Genomic DNA, 22,783 nt, shown 5'->3' on the forward strand with positions numbered 1-22,783 from the left:
GGGGCAGAGTGCACAGGCAGGTCGTTAATTGCCTTTTCAAAGTCCAGTTATGTTATTGGTTATATCAGAAATTCTGGAAATATTAACAATGCAACTAGCACTCCTCTGTGGGAAATGAGATATAATGCAGAGAATAATACACTTATTTATATTCCATTAATCAGATCATAACCAACTTAATTTTAAACCTTTCCTTTGATGCCCAAACATCCTTACTCTACGAGGCCTCATTTATCAATTTACACAGGTAATACATTCTCCTTATGCCTTCTTGACTGACACTGGCTGGCTACACTGACACTTGCTGGCTACACTGACAGTGATTTCCCTCTTACTTTACTTCAACATCTTTACTTACCTCCCACTAACATTTTTCTCTTTCATGCAATAGAGTGTTAAATAAGAAACACAGGATTATCACTTTATATGAAAACAACAATAACAAATGTATGCACAAGAAGCCACAGGAGATACAATGTTATAATTAACAATAATAGTAATAATAGTAATAATAATAATAATAATAATAATAATAATAATAATAATAATAATAATAATAATAATAATAATAACTAGGTAGTAGGTTCGTAGACAGCAACCACCCAGGGAGGTACTACCGTCCTGCCAATTGAGTGTAAAACGGAAGCCTGTAATTGCTTTACATGATGGTAGGATTGCTGGTGTCCATTTTTCTGTCTCATAAACATGCAAGATTTCAGGTACATCTTGCTACTTCTACTTACACTTAGGTCACACTACACATACATGTACAAGCATATATATACACACCCCTCTGGGTTTTCTTCTATTTTCTTACTAGTTCTTGTTCTTGTTTATTTCCTCTTACCTCCATGGGGAAGTGGAACAGAATTCTTCCTCCGTAAGCCATGCGTGTTGTAAGAGGCGACTAAAATGCCGAGAGCAAGGGGCTAGTGACCCCTTCTCCTGTATATATTACTAAATGTAAAGGGAGAAACTTTTGTTTTTTTCTTTTGGGCCACCCCGCCTTGGTGGGATACGGCCAGTGTGTTGAAAGAAAGAAGAAGTAATAATAATAATAATAATAATCATAATAATAATAATAATAATAATAATAATAATAATAATAATAATAATAATAATAATAATGCGAGGGTCTTGGCAAGAGGCGTGGAGTTAAAAGATAAAGAATCACACATAAAGTGGGAGTTGTCACAGTTGCTCTTTGCTGATGACACTGTGCTCTTGGGAGATTCTGAAGAGAAGTTGCAGAGGTTGGTGGATGAATTTGGTAGGGTATGTAAAAGAAGAAAATTAAAAATGAATACAGGAAAGAGTAAGGTTATGAGGATAACAAAAGGATTAGGTGATGAAAGATTGGATATCAGACAGGAGGGAGAGAGTGTGGAGGAGGTGAATGTATTCAGATATTTGGGAGTGGACGTGTCAGCGGATGGGTCTATGAAAGATGAGGTGAATCATAGAATTGATGAGGGGAAAAGGGTGAGCAGTGCACTTAGGAGTCTCTGGAGACAAAGAACTTTGTCCTTGGAGGCAAAGAGGGGAATGTATGAGAGCATAGTTTTACAAATGCTCTTATATGGGTGTGAAGCATGGGTGATGAATGTTGCAGCGAGGAGAAGGCTGGAGGCAGTGGAGATGTCATGGCTGAGGGCAATGTGTGGTGTGAATATAATGCAGAGAATTCGTAGTTTGGAAGTTAGGAGGAGGTGCGGGATTGCCAAAACTGTTGTCCAGAGGGCTGAAGAAGGGTTGTTGAGGTGGTTCGGACATGTAGAGAGAATGGAGCGAAACAGAATGACTTCAAGAGTGTATCAGTCTGTAGTGGAAGGAAGGCGGGGTAGGGGTCGGCCTAGGAAAGGTTGGAGGGAGGGGGTAAAGGAGGTTTTGTGTACGAGGGGCTTGGACTTCCAGCGGGCATGCGTGAGCGTGTTTGATAGGAGTGAATGGAGACAAATGGTTTTTAATACTTGACGTGCTGTTGGAATGTGAGCAAAGTAACATTTATGAAGGGATTCAGGGAAACCGGCAGGCCGGACTTGAGTCCTGGAGATGGGAAGTACAGTGCCTGCACTCTGAAGGAGGGGTGTTAATGTTGCAGTTTAAAAACTGTAGTGTAAAGCACCCTTCTGGCAAGACAGTGATGGAGTGAATGATGGTGAAAGTTTTTCTTTTTCGGGCCACCCTGGCTTGGTGGGAATCGGCCAGTGTGTTAATAAAATAATAATAATAATAATAATAATAATAATAATAATAATAATAATAATAATAATAACTAGGTAGTAGGTTGGTAGACAGCAACCGCCCAGGGAGGTACTACCGTCCTGCCAAGTGAGTGTAAAACGGAAGCATGTAATTGTTTTACATGATGGTAGGATTGCTGGTGTCTTTTTATTCTGTCTCATAAACAAGCAAGATTTCAGGTACGTCTTGCTACTTCTACTTACACAGCTCACACTACACATACATGTACAAGCATATAGTATACATACACACCCCTCTGGGTTTTCTTCTATTTTCTTTCTAGTTCTTGTTTCTGTTTATTTCCTCTTACCTCCATGGGGAAGCGGAACAGAATTCTTCCTCCGTAAGCCATGCGTGTTGTAAGAGGCAATTAAAATGCCAGGAGCAAGGGGCTTGTAACCCCTTCTCCTGTATGTATTACTAAATGTAAAAGGAGAAACTTTCGTTTTTCCTTTTGGGCCACCCCGCCTCAGTGGGATACGGCCAGTGTGTTGAAAGAAAGAAAGAACTAAGTAGTGGGTTGGTAGACAGCAACTGCCCAGGGAGGTACTACCGACCTGCCAAGTGAGTGTAAAACGGAAGCCTGTAATTGTTTTACATGATGGTAGGATTGCTGGTGTCTTTTTATTCTGTCTCATACACATGCAAGATTTCAGGTACGTCTTGCTACTTCATCTTACACTTAGGTCACACTACACATACATGTACAAGCATATAGTATATATACACACCCCTCTGGGTTTTCTTCTATTTTCTTTCTAGTTCTTGTTTCTGTTTATTTCCTCTTACCTCCATGGGGAAGCGGAACAGAATTCTTCCTCCGTAAGCCATGCGTGTTGTAAGAGGCGACTAAAATGCTGGGAGCAAGGGGCTAGTAACCTCTTCTCCTGTATTTATTACTAAATGTAAAAGGAGAAACTTTCGTTTTTCCTTTTGGGCCACCCTGCCTCGGTGGGATATGGCCAGTGTGTTGAAAGAAAGAAGAATAGTAATAATAATAATAATAGTAATAATAATAATAATAATAATAATAATAATAATAATAATAATAATAATAATAATAATAATAATAGCAATAAAAATAATAATAATAATAATATAATCAGAGTAAACAATAAACCCAAAGGGTCATGTAGCAATGAGTTAAAAGTGAGACTTCCTGTAAGTAGGTGAAGTAGTGTGTGTTAGAAGTGAATTTTTCATGCCAGCTAATAGATATAACAAATTATTAAGATATGGTAAACTGACCACAACTGACAAACCTCACAAAGTTGGATTGAGTGCTGTACTGTGAGAGAGACGAGTGGCTGATATGTAAGAAGGAGAGTGATGTCTCCAAAACACGACAGTGGTGGTAAAGCCAGAAACACAAATGTGGTTTAATAAAAAGCAATTTATTGTGGACTAACTCGGACCGCTGTTGTTGCCAGAATTATTATTATTATAATCAAACAGAAGCGCTGAACCTACAAGGGTCATACAGCACTGCTGTTGCCAATGGCAACAGATAAAACTAATAAATAGTCCGAGAAAGGAATACCCCCTGTGTGAAACTGGGAATTCACTGGACTTACCACCTGTTCATTACCCCAAACATAAATGTCCAGAGAACCACAAAAAAAATGTCTTTTTGTTCAGTAGAAATGCAGCATAACCATCACAGAATGATGGGATGAAGGGAATAAAACTTCTGGATGGCCTGTAACAAACATGTCAAAAACTATTATGAATGACAAAGTGGACATGAAAGCAATGCATATGATGGCTATGAGAAGTGCATACAACTCAGCTTCAAAAATACTGGTTGAGTCCAGTAAATGACCTCATATAATTTTGTGAGGAAAAGCAGCTTCATACACAAAACATCAAGAGTTAGAACCAACAGTGTACACTGCAACAATATGAGAATGCAAAACGAAGTGCAAGGACACAAGTGAAATGAGTGTGAAGTTTTATTGTGGCAACGTTTTCTCCAAGAGCTTTGTCAAAACGTTGCCACAATAAAATGTCAAATTAGTTGCACTTGTGTCCTTTAACTTAATATAGTGTCAGCAATTATACCAACATTATTACTGAATGGAAGTGATTAAGAAAGAGCCAGCATGAACTTATACTAGATAAATGAGCTTTCATACATGTAAGTGGGTAAGAGGAAACACAAACTGTCAGACTTCCAACTGAGAAAGAGTAAATTAATTTGCAGGATAAATATAAAGAGGAAGCAAATTAAGGGAATCCAAGAGAGAGCTTAAACAGAGTTAAAAGGAGCATAGTAAATAGAGGCAGCAATTAACCCGTAAATGGTCCAAACGTATATATACGTTTTTACCGCTAGTGCCCCAAATGTATACATACGTTTTATTTGTCATACATTCAACATTGCCACGATAAGCCTGAGTCGCTTAGACATGAGAGAATGAGTGTACACACTCACTGTGCGCCATATTAAAATAATTGGGGATGCCTGGGTACCATATGCTCTTTTTTCCTATTAAAAAAAGAAACGATTTTTTTTTCCTCAAAAAATTTGGGGCACTACGGGAGAGAACGTATATATACGTTTGGACCGTTTATGGGTTAAACAAGAAAGCTCTACTAGAAGTCATAACTGTTCTATACATATATAAGGATTGTGAAGTCATGAGAGCAGACAAAATAATGAAGACAACAGGCATTGTGCCGATCTTACAAAAATGGAACATTTGCCTCTGCACAAAAACCCTCAGCTAGGAAAGGACAAAATGATGAATCAGATCAAGTTTAGAAAGAGTTATGGGGAAGGTTGCAGAACACAGTTAGTCTATAAATAACAAAAAAAGGCACAATACTGTGACTGGAACGATACACAAATAACTCGCACATAAAAGAGAGAAGCTTATGACGACGTTTTGGTCCAACTTGGACCATTGACAAAGTCACACTAACCAGAAGTGGAGCAGACGGCTGGATGGCGAAACGTCTGCGATAGGGATCCCCGGGTGTTGCGTGTGTCTTAATTTCATCTTGTCGGTATTATATACCATTCTTGTACTACTACTACTACTACTACTACCAACACCTATTCCTGCCTATATATAGCCGTCGTGCTCCACTTCTGGTTAGTGTGACTTTGTCAATGGTCCAAGTCGGATCGAAACGTTGTCGTAAGCTTCTCTCTTTTATGTGCGGGTTATATGTGTACAGTTAGTCTACGTTGTCCAATTAAGATAAGACTAAGGCAGAATTAAAATGAAGAAGGGTTCATGTATCAGCATCCCCAAGAAAGATGGGCTAAGATTCAAGGTTTGAAGGAGGTTTAGGAAGCTAGAGCAAGCTGCTTTCAGGAAGGTCATGTGATACTTTCAGGACATTTGATGATCAAGCAGGTGACTGCAAAATTTTACCATATCTCATTCAAAGATATGGAAACCATGCACTTATGAAGCAGTGTGAGGAAAGTTATTTGCTGTGTTTAGTAATCTGTCCTTTAGTAACAGAAAAATTAAACCCACAAGAAGTGGCCAAGTGAGAAAAGTGATCAATAGCATCCTGGGGAGAGGCAGCCTAAAGGAGATTCACTGCCTGTACAAGCTATAGCAAAGTTAACAATGCAGATAACCAAATACCTGAAGGAAGTAAAGGCAAGGTCATTAATAGCAAGCAGGTAAAAAAAAAGTGGTGCTAAGAACACAACACTGAGGGGCACCTTTAGCCTGGACTAAGACAGGGAAAAACATATTAACTCAGACATAAACATCCTTCTCTATCAAGAAATCCTTAAGGAAAAGCAACAGATTGACCCATTACAATATCTTAGTCTAAACTCATTCCTGAGTCTAGACTAAGATATTATAATGATAGGTGGTGCCATAAGTCTTTTCAAAAAAGACTGCAATAACTCAATGCTTATTAGTGAAAGCATTAAGAACACAGGTATCTAAACAGATTAAAGGATCTGCAGTAAACAGGCCCTTACAAAATTCAAACTGACTAGGGAAGAGAAAATTGTGGGTTTCCAAATATTATACTAAATGTTTGCTAACTAGGTGTTCCTAAAACTTACAAATTGCATTAGTAAAAGCAATGAGTCTGTAGTGAGAGATGTCAAGGCCCAAAGTCCCCATTTTATGAAAAGGTAGTTTTTTCCACTGATGAGGAAGATCCCCTTCACACCAAACAAGACTGAAAAGATTATGCAAAAGTATGATGAGAACTGTACAGTGTTAAGTGTTGCAACATACACATATAGATGCCATCAGGCTCAGCTGCAGATGGACTGAAAGACTGTGAGGAAAAAGTTCATTAGATAGGAGTAGATGTATGAATGAGTGGTGGTGGTAGTTTGTTGGCCAGTATGCTGGTTAAAAGCAGGTGGGGATATAGTTTTGGAGTGGTTGGTGCAATTATTTAATAAATGTATGGAAGAGGGTAAGGTACCTAGGGATTGGCAGAGAGCATGCATAGTTCCTTTGTATAAAGGCAAAGGGGATAAAAGAGAGTGCAAAAATTATAGGGGGATAAGTCTGCTGAGTATACCTGGTAAAGTGTATGGTAGAGTTATTATTGAAAGAATTAAGAGTAAGACGGAGAATAGGATAGCAGATGAACAAGGAGGCTTTAGGAAAGGTAGGGGGTGTGTGGACCAGGTGTTTACAGTGAAACATATAAGTGAACAGTATTTAGATAAGGCTAAAGAGGTCTTTGTGGCATTTATGGATTTGGAAAAGGCGTATGACAGGGTGGATAGGGGGGCAATGTGGCAGATGTTGCAAGTGTATGGTGTAGGAGGTAGGTTACTGAAAGCAGTGAAGAGTTTTTACGAGGATAGTGAGGCTCAAGTTAGAGTATGTAGGAAAGAGGGAAATTTTTTCCCAGTAAAAGTAGGCCTTAGACAAGGATGTGTGATGTCACCATGGTTGTTTAATATGTTTATAGATGGGGTTGTAAGAGAAGTAAATGCGAGGGTCTTGGCAAGAGGCGTGGAGTTAAAAGATAAAGAATCACACACAAAGTGGGAGTTGTCACAGCTGCTCTTTGCTGATGACACTGTGCTCTTGGGAGAATGGAGACAAATGGTTTTTAATACTTGACGTGCTGTAGGAGTGTGAGCAAGGTAACATTTATGAAGGGGTTCAGGGAAACCGGCAGGCCGGACTTGAGTCCTGGAGATGGGAAGTACAGTGCCTGCACTCTGAAGGAGGGGTGTTAATGTTGCAGTTTAAAAACTGTAGTGTAAAGCACCCTTCTGGCAAGACAGTGATGGAGTGAATGATGGTGAAAGTTTTTCTTTTTCGGGCCACCCTGCCTTGGTGGGAATCGGCCAGTGTGATAATAAAAAAAAAAAAAAAAAAAATATGCTGGTTCTGTAAGGTGTGTGCATCATTACTGCTACTCCCCTTCCCCCTCCTTTCCTTTTTCCACCCAGTGAGAGCTGACATGCGTCCCTCCGACCGGCTGACAGTCACTTGACTTTTGGCTCCCATCAAGTCTGTAGGTATCCAATCAATTCCTGTTTAATAATTTATTTTGTGTTTTGTTTAATTTAATTTAACCCTTAAACTGTTCAAATGTAGATATACACTGATGTGCGGCAGGCTCCGAATGTAGATCTACTTCTTTTTACATGCTTTCAAATGGGGAAAATCAAGGTCGGAGCGCTTCGCACATGAATGAAGATCTATGATTGGACAGTTTAATGGTTAAACAAGGTGTACACAGTGAGGTGTTTAGGTTTATATACTGGTAATTCAACCTGACCTAGTTCGGACTTAGAAAATTAAAGATCCTTTTACTCACTTTTCCTGTTATTCCTTTTTTTTTATGGATTCATGTATAACACATTGCATTATGAAAAAGTTTGCAAGAGATAGAACGACACACTTCTTTGGACAGGTCTTGGCATTCTTTTGGGTGCTCAAAGTTAAATGTCCCAGTTGCTTTGCCAGATATTCCATGCCTACAGATACTCCAAACATAGAATCTGAAACATTTTGCTTTCATCTGACTAGAATTAGTTGGGGCTGAAATCTCAGTTTGTACAGTTTCTAGAAATACAATATTATCTTCATTAACCCTCCCAGAATCACCACCACCAGCTACTTTTGGAGCTGGACCTGCACTGTTCCCAGAAGCAGACTCTTGCTTTGTTAAATCTGTGTAATGGTAGCTGTTCTTACCTATTTGTGGTTTTAGGTGTCAATTCACAGCTTCTGGTCCCACCTCTTTGCAGATCACTACAAGACCCACTCTCTCCCTGTTTCATGAGCTTTATCGTACTTCTTCTGAAAGCTAATGTATGGATCCTGCCTCCATTACATCACTCTCCAAACTGTTTCACTTCCTGACAACTCTATGACTGAAATAGCACTTCCTAACATCCTTGTGACTCAGCTGTGATAGTCTTCAGCTAAGTCTGCAATGTAATCTGTATTAGGGTTTGTAGTTGCATCAGCACTAAGGCTGGGGGCTGAGCAGGGTGATGGTCTGGTTATAAGTACTCTTTACAAGAGGTCTCTATGTATTTCCGAGTCATCTGCTATAATAACAGCATTTTGTGTGTTATATTTTGCTCATCTCACATTTCAGATCAGCTTGCTCATCATTCTGCCCAATGTTTGTTCCACTCTTGAAGGCATGCAAGGAAACATTTTGTCCACCATGCCTTAAGAGTGCTTTGCTAATGATATGGTCAGAAAGATAATCAGTAGGTGTAGAGGGCTGAAATAAAAGAATTTCATCCAGGAACATCCTTTCAATACAAATTGAAGAGGAAGAGTTTTCTGGGCTGTTTCTTAGAATAGGAGCAATAAGTGTCAGCAACTGTGTCAGCATCATCAATTAAAGGTCAATGTCACTTGGACAGAGGCTTTGAGCCAATCCATCCTGTGATGTGTAATCAATCAAAAAATCAACATGTTGTCAAGGAAGAAACCGGTATCATGGTTAAAGTTGAGTGAAGGTTAGAGGTATGAAAAATAGTCAGTTGGAAGTTCAGCACTAAAGTACTGCAATGAAGCATTGCCCAAAAGGTAAACTAGGTTTGTAGAAAGGTCCATGGGCATACCAGGGTCATTTAAGGGTGCCACTGGGAAAAGAAAGAGCTTGTGAGAAGGCAAATCATAGATTTGATCATCCATGAATAAAGACTTTTTTTCTAACAAAAAAAAAGGGGAAAGAGCTCTGAGGAGAAACATAAGGAGATTGCATATGCCCCTCTGCATCTAAGAGTACTCTCTCCATGGCTGATGCTGCATGGATCCTGCTGCCTATCTTATCTTACAATTCATGCCAGTAACCCAGTAATCTAGGATGGCTAATTCCTCATTAACCAAGCCACCTCCTGACATGAGATATAGGCAGTCAGATACACTCCATGATTCATACCCCTTCTGGCCACCATCTCCTAGAATTGATAGGCAACAAAAGGAAGGGGGAGGGATTATGACTCTTGGTGGATGCCTGACCATCCATGTCTCTTGTCACCTGAGGTGGCATGATTGATGCAGGAAGTACCATCCTGGATTTCTGGTTTACTGGCATAAAGGGGACGGTAGGAAGTGGTTTCCAAGCAGCAACAGCACTACCAGCCATGCTAAGGATACTTAGACATAAAGGAGGATATACCGTCATTTTTTCTTCTTGGAGCTGCCCCTCTTTTTCTCCCCTTATCCCTCCCCCTTTTTAAAGAAATTAATCAAGGACGATTATATGACCAGGGATATTTTTTATCACATGAGAACATTCGAAGCCACTCATAAGGACAGCTCAGCACATCCCTAGATGATTCAGTTCCCAGGTTAAATACCACCACCACCACTGAGGTCCTCAAATGAATGGAATGGATGACAGTTCCCCTTCCCTCAACCTAAGAGCTGTAATTTACAAGGCTGAATGGGTAGGAAGGGACAGGAGGAAAGTGGCAATTCGATCTGAGGAAGGAGACGAGATTGAATCCCTCTTCACCTAGAGAAGTGACTCTCTTCCTGAAGGAAAATGTTATAATTAGAACCCGAATTATATTATATATTAAAACACTACACTGAAATAACTACTCACAGGGAATGACATCTACTTAGATGAGGTAAAATAGCCCAACAAAAGGATGGTTGAAAAATGTGAACTTCTAGGTATAGAGTACCTCAAGTGCCCCTCCTTAACATACACGATGAAGCGCCAATTACACAGACTTCAAAAGGAAAATTAAGAAGTCACTACAACTCTCAGTAAACAACTAAGATGTTTACAACATACTGACTGCCAGTCAATAACAACAATCTATTTGGGGAAAAAGACACTTTTGTACAATTCAGGATATTTATAAAAGGAATCCTTTTGCCACGAGTGGCTTCTTGGGTCTGAAGAAGCCACTGGTGGCGAAACGTTTCCTTTAATAAATGTCCTGAACTGTACATTAGTGTCTTGTTCCATTTCTCAACAATCTGTTTGCTCGAGCATTGAATCAAGAGTTTCCCATGATTAGGACTACTGGTGAAAACCATCACAATCTTTAAAGGCTTGGATTCCACACAAACCCCCAGAAGACAATGCAATTAGTAAAATTATGGTTAACAATGTTATGGTTACTTTATTGAATGAACTCTCGTGTGTCGTACTAGATTTGATTTTCTAGAAAAATCTTTTAAACACTCTGAACACTGATATATTTTTTCTCCGGAATGAACTCTCATATGAGTTACTAGCTGTGATTTTAGTGAAAAATCTTTTAGACACACTGTACACTGATGAGTTTTTTCTTGTGAATGAATTCTCATGTGTTGCACTAGATTTGATTTCCTTGAAAATTCGTTTAAACACTCCGAACACTTAAATGGCTTTTCACCTGAATGAGTTTTCATGTGATGCATTAGTGAAGACTTTTGTGAAAAGCCTTTTAGACACTCTAAACACTTGTAAGTTTTTTCTCCAGAATGAACTATCATATGTGTTATTAAGTTTGCTTTTTGAGAAAAATTTTTTAGACACTCGGAGCACTGATATGGTTTTTCTTGTGAATGAATTCTCGTGTGCCTTACTAGATGTGATTTAAATGAAAAATCTTTTAGACACTCTGAACACTTGTATGGTTTTTCTCCAGAATGAACTCTCATGTGATGCATTAGAGAAGACTTTAGTGAAAAGTCTTTTACACACTCTGAGCATTTAAATGGTTTCACTCCAGAATGAACTTTCAAGTGTGTTATTAAGTTAGCTTTCTGTGAAAAGCTCTTAGGACACACTGAACACTTATAGGGTTTTTCTTGAGAATGAACTCTCATGTGCTTTATTAGATATGATTTAGTTTTTAAGAATTTCAAACACACTGAACACTGATCAAGTTTTTCTCCCGAAGGAACTTCCATGAACTGCATCATGCGATTCATCTGAAAAATAATTTAGACAGTGAATGCACATGCAGTTTTTTTCTGCTGACTGGATTATAATCATGTGTGTCCTGGAATGTTAAACTAAATTTATAAGAAAAGTCATTTAGCCACAATGACAATAGATATATTTCATTATAATCTCTCATTTATTATAGAGCATCTCTTATTGATGGAAATACTTGTAAAATTTAAAAGAAAAATTACACTTACTGTTTCTTAAATGAAATTTTATTTTATAATTTTCATGGAGAATGACAGCACAGAAGGTGCTTTATGCAATTATTATCCACACATTTTATTTTATAATTTTCATGGAGAATGACAGCACAGAAGGTGCTTTATGCAATTATTATCCACACATTTCATGCAAGTACAAAATCTTAGTTCAAGATTTTTACCAGTTTGACAGTAATAAACTTTATTGCAAATTTTACAAGGAATCTTACAGACACATCCGTCAGCATTTTGGGGGGAATTCTCTATCAAAAGTTTTTTTTACTGTATCAGGATTTTTAAATACAACTTTGATATTAAAAGTCTTAAGAAGAGAAGGCATATCAACCAAGTTTTCATGGTAAGGGAGAACCAACATATTTATAGTTGAATAAGGTTGGTTGTCCCTTTTTGAATTGTAAAAAGTATTTCTAGCAATTTTAAAAGATTTACCAATTACGTTTCTTGGGTATTTCAGATGATTAGCTATTTCATAAATTTTGGATATTTCTTCATCTATGAATTCTGGACTACAAATTTATTTATTTATTTATTTTATTTATTTATTTATTTCCAATTTGTGCACACATACAGAGGTACAAAAAAATACAGATAAGAGCAGTATGCCAAAGCCACTTATACTATGCATAGCATTACGGGCTGGCTTAAAATTAACTTAAGATTAACTAAGCAATGATTATTATTATTATTATAATCAAAAAGAAGCGCTAAGCCACAAGGACTATACAGCGCTGCTACTAAGCAATGATGAAATCAGTGATAAAACATTAATGTAAACAGATAACTATAAAGCACAAGTGAGTATTACAAAGACAGGTCATATGGTTGCATTCAGTTAGGTAGTGATTCTGTTTGGTAGTGTATTTAAAAAATAATAAAGTTAGATTGGGTTTTAGGTTTAACATTTATGTGATATAATTGTGAGAAACATTTAAGATATACAATTTATAATGTTCAGTTATTCAGTATTTATTTGGTTTTGGGTGAGTAAGTAATCTTTGAGAAGAGACTTGAATTTATAAACAGGTTGTGTTTCTTTTATATTTACAGGTAATGAATTCCAGATTTTAGGGCCTTTTATGTGCATTGAGTTTTTGCATAGTGTGAGGTGGACACGAGGAACATCAAAGAGTGATCTGTGCCTTGTGTTATGGTCATGTGTTCTGTTGAGGTTGGCAAGGAGATGTTTGAGGGGAGGGTTAATATCAGAGTTAAGTGTTCTATGTATGTAATAGGTGCAGTAATAAGTATGGATGTTTTGTATGGTGAGTAGGTTTAGTGTATTGAATATTGGTGGAGTGTGCTGCCTGTAGTGAGAATTTGTTATCATTCTAACTGCAGCCTTTTGTTGGGTAATTAGTGGTCTGAGATGGTTAATTGTTGTTGAGCCCCATGCACAAATTCCATAGGTGAGATAGGGGTAAATAAGAGAGTGATATAGGGCCAGGAGGGCTGACTGTGGAACATAGTACCGTATCTTCGATAGTATGCCTACAGTCTTGGAAATTTTCTTAGAAATTTGATGTATATGTGTATGAAATTTGAGTCTATTATCAAGGTGGATTCCTAAGAATTTTCCCTCTGTTAGTTTTGTGATAGGTGATCCATTTATCATTATGTTAAGAGGGACATCTGTAGCTCTGTTACCAAACTGAATGAAGTAGGTTTTGTCAATGTTTAGTGTAAGTTTGTTAGTCCTCATCCAGGTAGATATTTTCTGTAATTCGGTATTTACAGTATTGGCTAGCGTGACTGGGCTCGGGTGAGAGAAGACGTATGTAGTGTCATCTGCAAATAGTGTGGGTTTGAGTAATTGCGAAGCATTTGGAAGGTCATTTATGTATAGGAGAAAGAGAAGAGGGCCAAGGACACTTCCCTGTGGGACACCAACTGTAATTGGTTGTGCAGAAGAGTTTGCCCCATTTGCGTACACATATTGGCTTCTGTTGCTGAGGTAAGACTTGAGGTAGTTGAGGGAGTGCCCTCTTATACCATAGTGTGACAATTTTACGTGGAGCAAGTCATGGTCAACTGTATCAAAAGCTTTACGTAAGTCAATGAAGATCCCCAGTGGGACTTCTTTTTTCTCTATTGCAGTGTATATATGTTCTAGCATGTGTATAATAGCATCATTAGTATTTTTATTAGGCCTGAATACAAATTGGCAGGGGTTGAGTATGTTTTGGGAGATAAGGTAGGAGTAGATTCGTTTATGAATTAATTTTTCGAAGATTTTTGAGAGAGGGTGTAAGTTGGATATTGGCCTATAGTTATTCAACTCTGTTAGGTCTCCTCCTTTGTGGATCGGGGTGACCCTTGCTATTTTGAGTACTGTAGGGAAGGTGGAGGATTCAATGGATTTGTTAAAGAGTGTTGCAATGATTGGTGATAGCACTTGTGACACTTTTTTGTATATAAGGGGTGGTAAGGTATTTAAATCTCCTGCCTTGTTTTTTAGTGCGTTGATAATAAGGGAGACTTCGTATGGGTTAGTCGGAGCTAGGAACAGTGTGTTCGGGTAGTTGCCGGTGAGGTAGTCATTTGGTGGGGTATCTGAGCTTGGGATTTTATTGGCAAGGTTTTGTCCTATAGTGGAGAAGAAATCATTGAGTCTGTTTGCTGTTTCTGTTGGTGGGAGTTGGGGTTCATCTGTTTTTGCTAATTTTATTTCGCTATTTCGTGATATCTTTTTTGTTCCCAGAATTTCTGATAGGGTTTTCCAGGTCTTTTTTATATCACCTCGTAAGTTGGATAATCTGTTCTCATAATACAATTTTTTTGCCCTTCTTATCAGGCTGGTTAGGATTGACGAGTAACGTTTTGTTTGGTCTCTGGTTATGTGACCCATTCTGTACGCAAAGCTCTCAAAAACATTGATGAGAAAACAGACGAAAACCTACAAATAACTGTTCCTATGTACACTATTATTCTTCACATCAAGATAAAGTTAAACTGTCTGTTTTCTCATCAATGTTTTTGAGAGCTTTACGTATTTGTAGTCCAGAATTCATAGATGAAGAAATATCCAAAATTTATGAAATAGCTAATGATCTGAAATACCCAAGAAATGTAATTCGTAAATCTTTTAAAATTGCTAGAAATACTTTTTACAATCCAAAAAGGGACAACCAACCTTATTCAACTAAAAATATGTTGGTTCTCCCTTACCATGAAAACTTGGTTGATATGCCTTCTCTTCTTAAGACTTTTAATATCAAAGTTGTATTTAAAAATCTTGATACAGTAATAAAAACTTTTGATAAAGAATTCCCCCCAAAATGCTGACAGATGTGTCTGTAAGATTCCTTGTAAAATTTGCGATAAAGTTTATTAGGGCCAATTATTATTATTATAATAAAAAAGAAGCGCTATGCCACAAGGGCTATACAGCACTGCAGGGTAGGGAAGGAAGCGAGGGTATTGGATGGCAGAAGGGAGGGGGGATGATCAGTAGGTTACAGAAAACAGCGGGGCAGGGGATAGTATGGGGGTAGAGGGTAGCAAGAGATTGAAGTAGAAAGGGCTGAAGGTATCAGAATTTGTAAAGTCAGTTGTTGTCTATTACGGTCAAACTGGTAAAAATCTCGAACTAAGATTAAAACAACATAAATATAGCATTAGAACTAGACAAGATTCCAATGTTCTATATATTGATGTGAGAGATTTAAACCATCCAATTGATTTTCAAAAAACTGAGAAAGTTGTGTCAAGCAAGTCCATGGTTTACAGGAATATAATTGAATCTTGTTTCATAAAAAGCAGTTTTGAAAATAATGTATTTCCTTTGGTTATAAATTAGATCCATTTATAATAAAATTTGGGAAGAATTTAATAATACATTGGGCAAATAATAAATCTTAATTCTTGGGAAGAAGAGTTTGTTAGTGGGATGTCGTGAAGGACCTGTCTAGTTGGGCTAGTGGGCCTGCTGCAGTGTTCTCTTTCTTATGAGTCGTGTGTGGTCACACGTCAGGTGTTGGTTTGTTGTGGGATGTGATAGTGAGGTGTGGTCTAGACCCTTTATATGCCTTCCTCTGATGTATTACTTTTATTGTTCCTTGATAATATGAGAAGTCACAAAAGTGCTTGGAATTTCACTATTCTTTCACAGTGGTTGTTTTGCATATTCTGAAATTGCCTGTTTACTATGATCTTATTGCATATATATATATATATATATATATATATATATATATATATATATATATATATATATATATATATATGGCTTTGATACCTCAAAGGCAGTGGGACCAGACATCTCTTCATGGGCCCTTAGAGAGGGAGCAGAGATGCTGTGTGTGCCATTAACCACAATTTTCAACACATCCCTTGAAACTGGGAAACTACCTGAGGTATGGAAGACGGCAAATGTAGTCACCATTTTAAGGAAAGGAGACAGAAACAAGGCACTAAACTATAGACCTGTGTCACTGACGTGTAAAGTATGCAAAGTCGTGGAGAAGACTCAGAAGGAGAGTGGTGGAGCACCTGGAATGGAACAAGATTATAAACGACAACCAGCACGGATTCATGGAAGGCAAATCCTGTGTCACAAACCTTCTGGAGTTTTATGACAAAGTAACAGAAGTAAGACACGAGAGGGAGTGGTGGGTTGATTGCATTTTCTTGGACTGCAAGAAGGCCTTCGACACAGTTCCTCACAAGAGATTAGTGCAGAAGTTAGAGGATCAGGAACATATAACAGGAAGGGCACTGCAACAGATCAGAGAATACCTGACAGGGAGGCAACGAGTCATGGTACATGAAGAGGTATCACAGTGGGCACCTATGGCGAGCGGGGTCCCACAGGGGTCAGTCCTAGGACCAGTGCTATTTTTGGTACAGTAGACTGTCATTTAATGGCTTGTTAGGTAAAACTGCGTTAGATGAACTGAAGAACTTATGTGAAAAATAGGGTAACAAAGATCAAGAACCCAAACCTAGTCATTGTGGTTGTATATAAGCCACCAAATGCAACCTCCCAACAGTTCAAGGAGCTCCAGCTCCATCCCCAAACACTTACTGCTTGGTGATGTCAACATAAGGCATACAAAATGGAAGAATGTAGCAAATACCAATGTTATAGCAGAAACAATCCCAGGAGGCAGCATGGATGAAAAGTCACACACACATGTTCTACTAAATCTCTGCAATAAACACACCCTGAGTCATCAGATAGTGGAGCCAACAAGACTGGAAAACACACTTGACCTTATTTTCACAAATAATGAGGACATGGTAAGAAACATAATATGAAAAACGACTAATTCGATCACAATCTAATCGAAGTTCAGACTTACATGTACAGGGGGTCTTGACCAGCAAAATGCACACAGCTATGAAGGTGTCTTCACCAAATACAGCTTCAATAAGCAAGAACATCAACTGGAATCAGATGAACTATATCTTAAATGAAACATGTTGGGAAGATATCTTAACCCTTTCTGGGTCTGTCCCATAGATCTACGGCTTTACGTTCAGGGTCCAAACAGTAGATCTATGCCATGAGCTCAGCTCACTCTGATAAGCTGTGAGTGGTAAATTTGGGACTAGATATGAGAGAATACATCTATGTGGTATGTGTGCACCACACAAAACAAATCCTGCAGCACACAGTGTATAATGAGAGAAAAAAACTGAGACGGTGATTTTCGATTAAAACCGACTTTGCAGTGTTTTTTTGTATGTTTTTTATAGTTGTATTTAAGATTTCTTGGCCTCATTGATAGAATGGAAGATATATTACAGAAGTAGAGATGATTTTGATTGGTTGTAGGACTGGAAATGGCTTGAAACTGAGCTCAAAGTAGCAGAAATGTTAAATTTTTGTTGATGTTCAAGAGTAAACAAACGACCTCACACGTCTAATACACGCCAGCTGCTGGGTTTAATATACATTCACAAATGTGATTCAAATTCAAATTCAAAGTTTATTCTCTATAAGGATTACAATGCTGAGTTTACAGAATTTGGTGCCACTAGAACACCTAGCATGCCTAGGCATTTTGGGCAGCTTGGAATAATTCTTAACTTTAAAATATTACAAATTATGAGGTAAGTTGGTATTATGGCTAAGTGACTAAATACTAGTTTGTGAGTTTAGCAATGTGAACGCTTTTGTTATGGCACAATACGTAGTTTCAGTATTGGAGTATCACAGGCCAACTTATGACTAGCTAGGATTCATTATTTTAAGATTGAGATTGATATTTGTGTTTATGGTCAAATGGGTGAGTGAAAGTGTGAACCACCAGGTGGTATTTGTGTAATTAGTTGACGGGGTGTATCAGGGAGATAAGATGTTTTCTAATGGTAGTTTTGAAGGTGATGAATGCATCTGCAGTTCTAGAGTTTTTAGGTAGGGTGTTCCAGATTTTAGGGCCTTTGACATACATTGAATTTTTGTAAAGGTTTAGTTGGACATGGGGAATGTCATAGAGATGTTTGTGTCTGGTGTTATGCCTGTGGGTTCTGTCACAACTATCAAGAAAGCATTTTAGGTCAAGGTTAATATTGGAGTTTAAGGTCCTGTAGATGTAGATTGCACAGTAGTAAGTGTGGATGTACTGAACAGGGAGTAAGTTTAGATCTATGAAGAGTGGGGGGGTGTGTTGCCAGGGATGGGATTTAGTGATTATTCTTACTGCAGCTTTTTGTTGGGTTATTATTGGCTTTAGATGTGTTGCTGCAGTTGATCCCCAAGCACAAATAGCATAGGTGAGGTATGGATAAATAAGTGAGTGGTATAGTGTGAGAAGGGCATTTTGCAGCACGTAGTATCGTATCTTGGAGAGGATGATGATATTTATACAGTTATTACAATATTGCATAACAGTAAATGTTCTGTTTTTTGGTTTGAATAAAAATTCATTATGTGAATAAAAATAAAAATGGAATTCATTTGTAAAGCCTGAAAAAATAACTAATGAGCAGAGGAAATGTTAGTTTAGCGCCAGGAATGCCTGCATTGCTTATTCTGAACCCTATTTTGAAATTGGAATATTTTGAACTTTGTGTTAAATTGGCCAAATTACCAATTTCTGATCACTTTATTTTGTAATTGAAACAGTTGACTGGGCGATTTCTTGTTCTCAATCGATAAAATAGAAGTAATACTAGTGAAATAGCTAAGAATTTGGTTGACTGGAATAATGTAATTGGCCTAAAATCGGAGTCAAAGTCAGCAAAATCGCCGATTCGTAAATATCGCTGACACATCAAAATTCGCGAGAGCATAATTTCGTCAATGTTAGATCAAATTTTATATTTTTTGTTTTATTACCTCCAGAAAAAGATTCTCTACCATTTCATAAGAAAAGATAACAATTTTTTTTTTTAAATTCTTGGACACTGGTGCACCCTTTGAAATTTGGTCTCTGGACCCTGAAAGGGTTAAATAACATGGATCCAAACCAGTACCTTGAAAGGATCAACTCCCTGGCAGCTGAAGAATATTCAAGGCCTATTCCCCAAAGAAAAACAAAGGGAAGAAGCAAACTGGAAAGAGAAAGACGCTCCCTCTACAGAAGATGACAAAGAATCACTGAGCTCTTTAACCCTTTCAGGGATGGTGCCGTACTAGTAAGGCTTACATGCCAGGGTTGGTGCCATACTAGTATAAGCAGGAAAAGGGCGGTAGTCCTGGATGTGAGAGAATGGGTCTCCATGGTCAGTGTGCGAGGTATTAAAAAAAATCGGGGACCCAGTGATGCATTGTGGAAAAGCCATTTTATTGCACCTTGTTCACCATGTCTAGCGGTAAGAAACCCCTCACTCCTCGGCTAACTGGGGCTCTTTTGTTCCCAAGTGACAGTTCAAACACAGATGGAAGTGTCAGTGAAGATGAATTTCATGGTTTCGAGGAGTTTATGACCGAAAGCAATGCCCAGGAAACCAACCTGAAGGAAGGAAGGAAGGTAGAAGAAAGGGAGGAAAGAAGGAAGAGATGAGAGGAAGGAGGGAAGAAAGGAGGGAGGGAAGTAAGGAAGGAGTCCATCAACCTAGGATAACTCAAAAAATTCAGAGTGACTTATTTCCATGTGGGTTGGTGGGGTGGGGAGGAAAGGATGGGTGTTGACAGGCAGTGAGGGTGGTGAGTGGTGGTGTTATTTGTCACTGTGACACTAATGAGGCCGGTGACTCAGCATATTTACAAGTCCACCCCCCCTCCCCCCGCACAACAACTATGAGCTTTACAGAAGCTGTAGCAGTTCTGGCAAGTGTCCAGTGACTTTATATGTGTATATATGTGATAGAAAAATAATAAACAACATTTTTAATTGTTGGTTTGTGTAAACATGTTTTGTAAACAATATAATAACTGTATGTGCGCTTACTGTGTAGCATACGAGTGAATATACATTCAATATAACTTATATTGGTCTCACAGGCCAGAAAAGTTACTTGAAGGAAGGAAGGAAGGAAGGAAGGAGGGAGGGAGGGAAGGAGGGAAGGAGGGAGGGAAGGAAGGAGGGAGGGAAGGAAGGAAGGAAGGAGGGAGGGAGGGAGGAAGGGAACAAAGGAGGGAGGGAATGAAGGAGTGAGGGAAGATAGGAGGGAGGGAAGGAAGGAGGGAGGGAAAGTAGGGAGGAAGAGAAGGAAGGAGGGAGGGAACGAAGGAGGGAGGGAAGAAAGGAGGAAGGGAAGGAGGGAAGGAGGAAGGGAAGGAAGGAAGGAGGGAGGGAAGGAAGGATGGAGGGAAGGAACAAGGGAGGGAAGGAACAAGGGAGGGAGGGAATGGAGAAGGGAGGGAAAGAAGGAGGGAGGGAGGAAAGGAAGGAGAGAGGGAAGGAAGTAGGGAGGGAAGAAAGGAGGGAGGGAGGGAGGGAAGGAAGGACTGAGAGAAGGAAGGAGGGAGGGAGGAAAGGAAGGACTGAGAGAAGGAAGGACGGAGGGAGGGAAGGAGGGAGGGAGGGAAGGAAGGAGGGAGAGACGGAAGGAAGGACTGAGAGAAGGATGGAGGGAGGGAGGAAAGGAAGGACTGAGAGAAGGAAGGAGGGAGGGAGGGAAGGAAGGAGGGAGGGAAGGATGGAGGGAGGGAAGGAAGGAGGGAGGGAAGGAGGGTGGGAAGGAAGGAGGGAAGGAAGGAAGGAGGGAAGGAAGGAGGGAGGGAAGGAAAAAGGGAGGGAAGGAGGGAGGGAAGGAGGGAAGGAGGGAAGGAAGAAAGGAGGGAAGGAGGGAGGGAGGGAAGGAAGGAGGGAGGGAAGGAAGGAGGGAGGGAGGGAAAGAAGTAGGGAGGAAGAGAAGGAAGGAGGGAGGGAACGAAGGAGGGAGGGAACGAAGGAGGGAGGGAAGAAAGGAGGCAGGGAAGGAAGGAGGGAGGGAAGGAAGAAGAGGGAAGGAGGGAGGGAGGGAGGGAGGGAGGGAGGGAGGGAGGGAGGGAGGGAGGGAGGGAGGGAGGGAGGGAGGGAGGGAGGGAAGGAAGAATGTAGTGAAGGCAGAAGGTAGGGAAGGAAGAAGGTAGGGAAGGAAGAAGGTAGGGAAGGAAGAAGGGAGGGAGGGAATGGAGAAGGGAGGGAAGGAAGGAGGGAGGGAGGAAAGGATGGAGAGAGGGAAGGAAGAAGGGAGGGAAGAAAGGAGGGAGGGAGGGAAGGAAGGAGGGAGAGAGGGAAGGAAGGAGTGAGAGAAGGAAGGAGGGAGGGAGGGAAGGAAGGAAGGAGGGAGGGAAGGAGGGAGGGAGGGAGGGAAAGGAGGGAGGGAGGGAGGGAGGAAGGGAAGGAAGGAGGGAGGGAGGGAAGGGAGGAGTGAGGGAAGAAAGGAGGGAGGGAAGGAAGGATGGAGGGAAGGAAGTAGGGTGGAAGGGAAGGAAGGAGGGAGGGAAGGAAGGAGGGAAGGAAGGAGGGAGGGAAGAAAGGAAGGAGGGTAGGAAGGAGGGAAGGAAGAATGGAGGGAGGGAAGGAAGAAGGGAGGGAGGGAAGGAAGGATGGAAGGAAGGAGGGAAGCAAAGAGAGCGGGAGGGAAGGAGGGAGGGAAGGAAGAAGGGAGGGAAGGAAGGAGGGAGGAAAGGAAGGAGGGAGGGAAGGAGGGAGGGAAGGAGAGAGGGAGGGAAGGAGAGAGGGAGAGAAGGAGGGGAGGGAGGGAGGGAGGGAGGGAAGGATGGAGGGAAGGAAGGAGGGAGGGAAGGAAGGAGGGAGGGAAGGAAGGAAGGAGGGAGGGAGGGAAGATAGGAAGAAGGGAGGGAAGGAAGGAGGGAGAGAAGGAAGGAATGAAGGAGGGAATAAATGAAGGAAGGAATGAAGGAGGGAATAAATGAAGGAAGGAATGAAGGAGGGGAGGAAGGAGGACAGGAAGGAGAAAAGAAAGGAAGGAAGGAAGGAAGGGAGGAGAGAAAGTAGGTAGGAAGAGATGAGAGGATGGAACGAAGGAAGGAAGGTTTGTGGGGAGAAAGGGATGTGTTATGGAAGGCAGTGATGTTAGTGAGTGGTGGCATGATGCATCACTGCAACACACTGGTGACTCAGCAGTGATGTTAGTGAGTGGTGGCATGATGCATCACTGCAACACACTACACACTGGTGACTCAGCAGTGAGGTTAGTGAGTGGTGGTATGATGCATCACTGCAACACACAACACACTGGTGACTCAGCAGTGAGGTTAGTGAGTGGTGGTATGATGCATCACTGCAACACACGACACACTGGTGACTCAGCAGTGAGGTTAGTGAGTGGTGGTATGATGCATCACTGCAACACACGACACACTGGTGACTCAGCAGTGAGGTTAGTGAGTGGTGGTATGATGCATCACTGCAACACACTGGTGACTCAGCAGTGAGGTTAGTGAGTGGTGGTATGATGCATCACTGCAACACACTGGTGACTCAGCAGTGAGGTTAGTGAGTGGTGGTATGATGCATCACTACAACACAGTGGTGACTCAGCAGTGAGGTTAGTGAGTGGTGGTATGATGCATCACTACAACACACTGGTGACTCAGCAGT

General features: G+C 40.2%; 1 long non-coding RNA gene across 3 annotated transcripts in view; it reads right to left on the reverse strand.

Moving 5' to 3' along the window:
- Positions 1 to 11,451: 11,451 nt before the first annotated feature.
- Positions 11,452 to 22,783, reverse strand: part of LOC128699245 (uncharacterized) — a 105,594-nt gene continuing 94,262 nt past the window's right edge. For 2 of the 3 annotated variants that reach the window (XR_011393722.1, XR_008408569.2), the window contains one exon: positions 11,452 to 11,603. This is a non-coding gene — a long non-coding RNA (uncharacterized lncRNA). Of the gene's footprint in view, positions 11,604 to 16,400; positions 16,557 to 22,783 lie in introns of all 3 variants that reach the window. The other variant, XR_011393723.1, reaches the window with a different exon arrangement.

This window comes from Cherax quadricarinatus, chromosome 61 (genome assembly GCF_038502225.1).
Source record: "Cherax quadricarinatus isolate ZL_2023a chromosome 61, ASM3850222v1, whole genome shotgun sequence".
Classification (NCBI taxonomy): Eukaryota; Metazoa; Arthropoda; class Malacostraca; order Decapoda; family Parastacidae; genus Cherax; species Cherax quadricarinatus.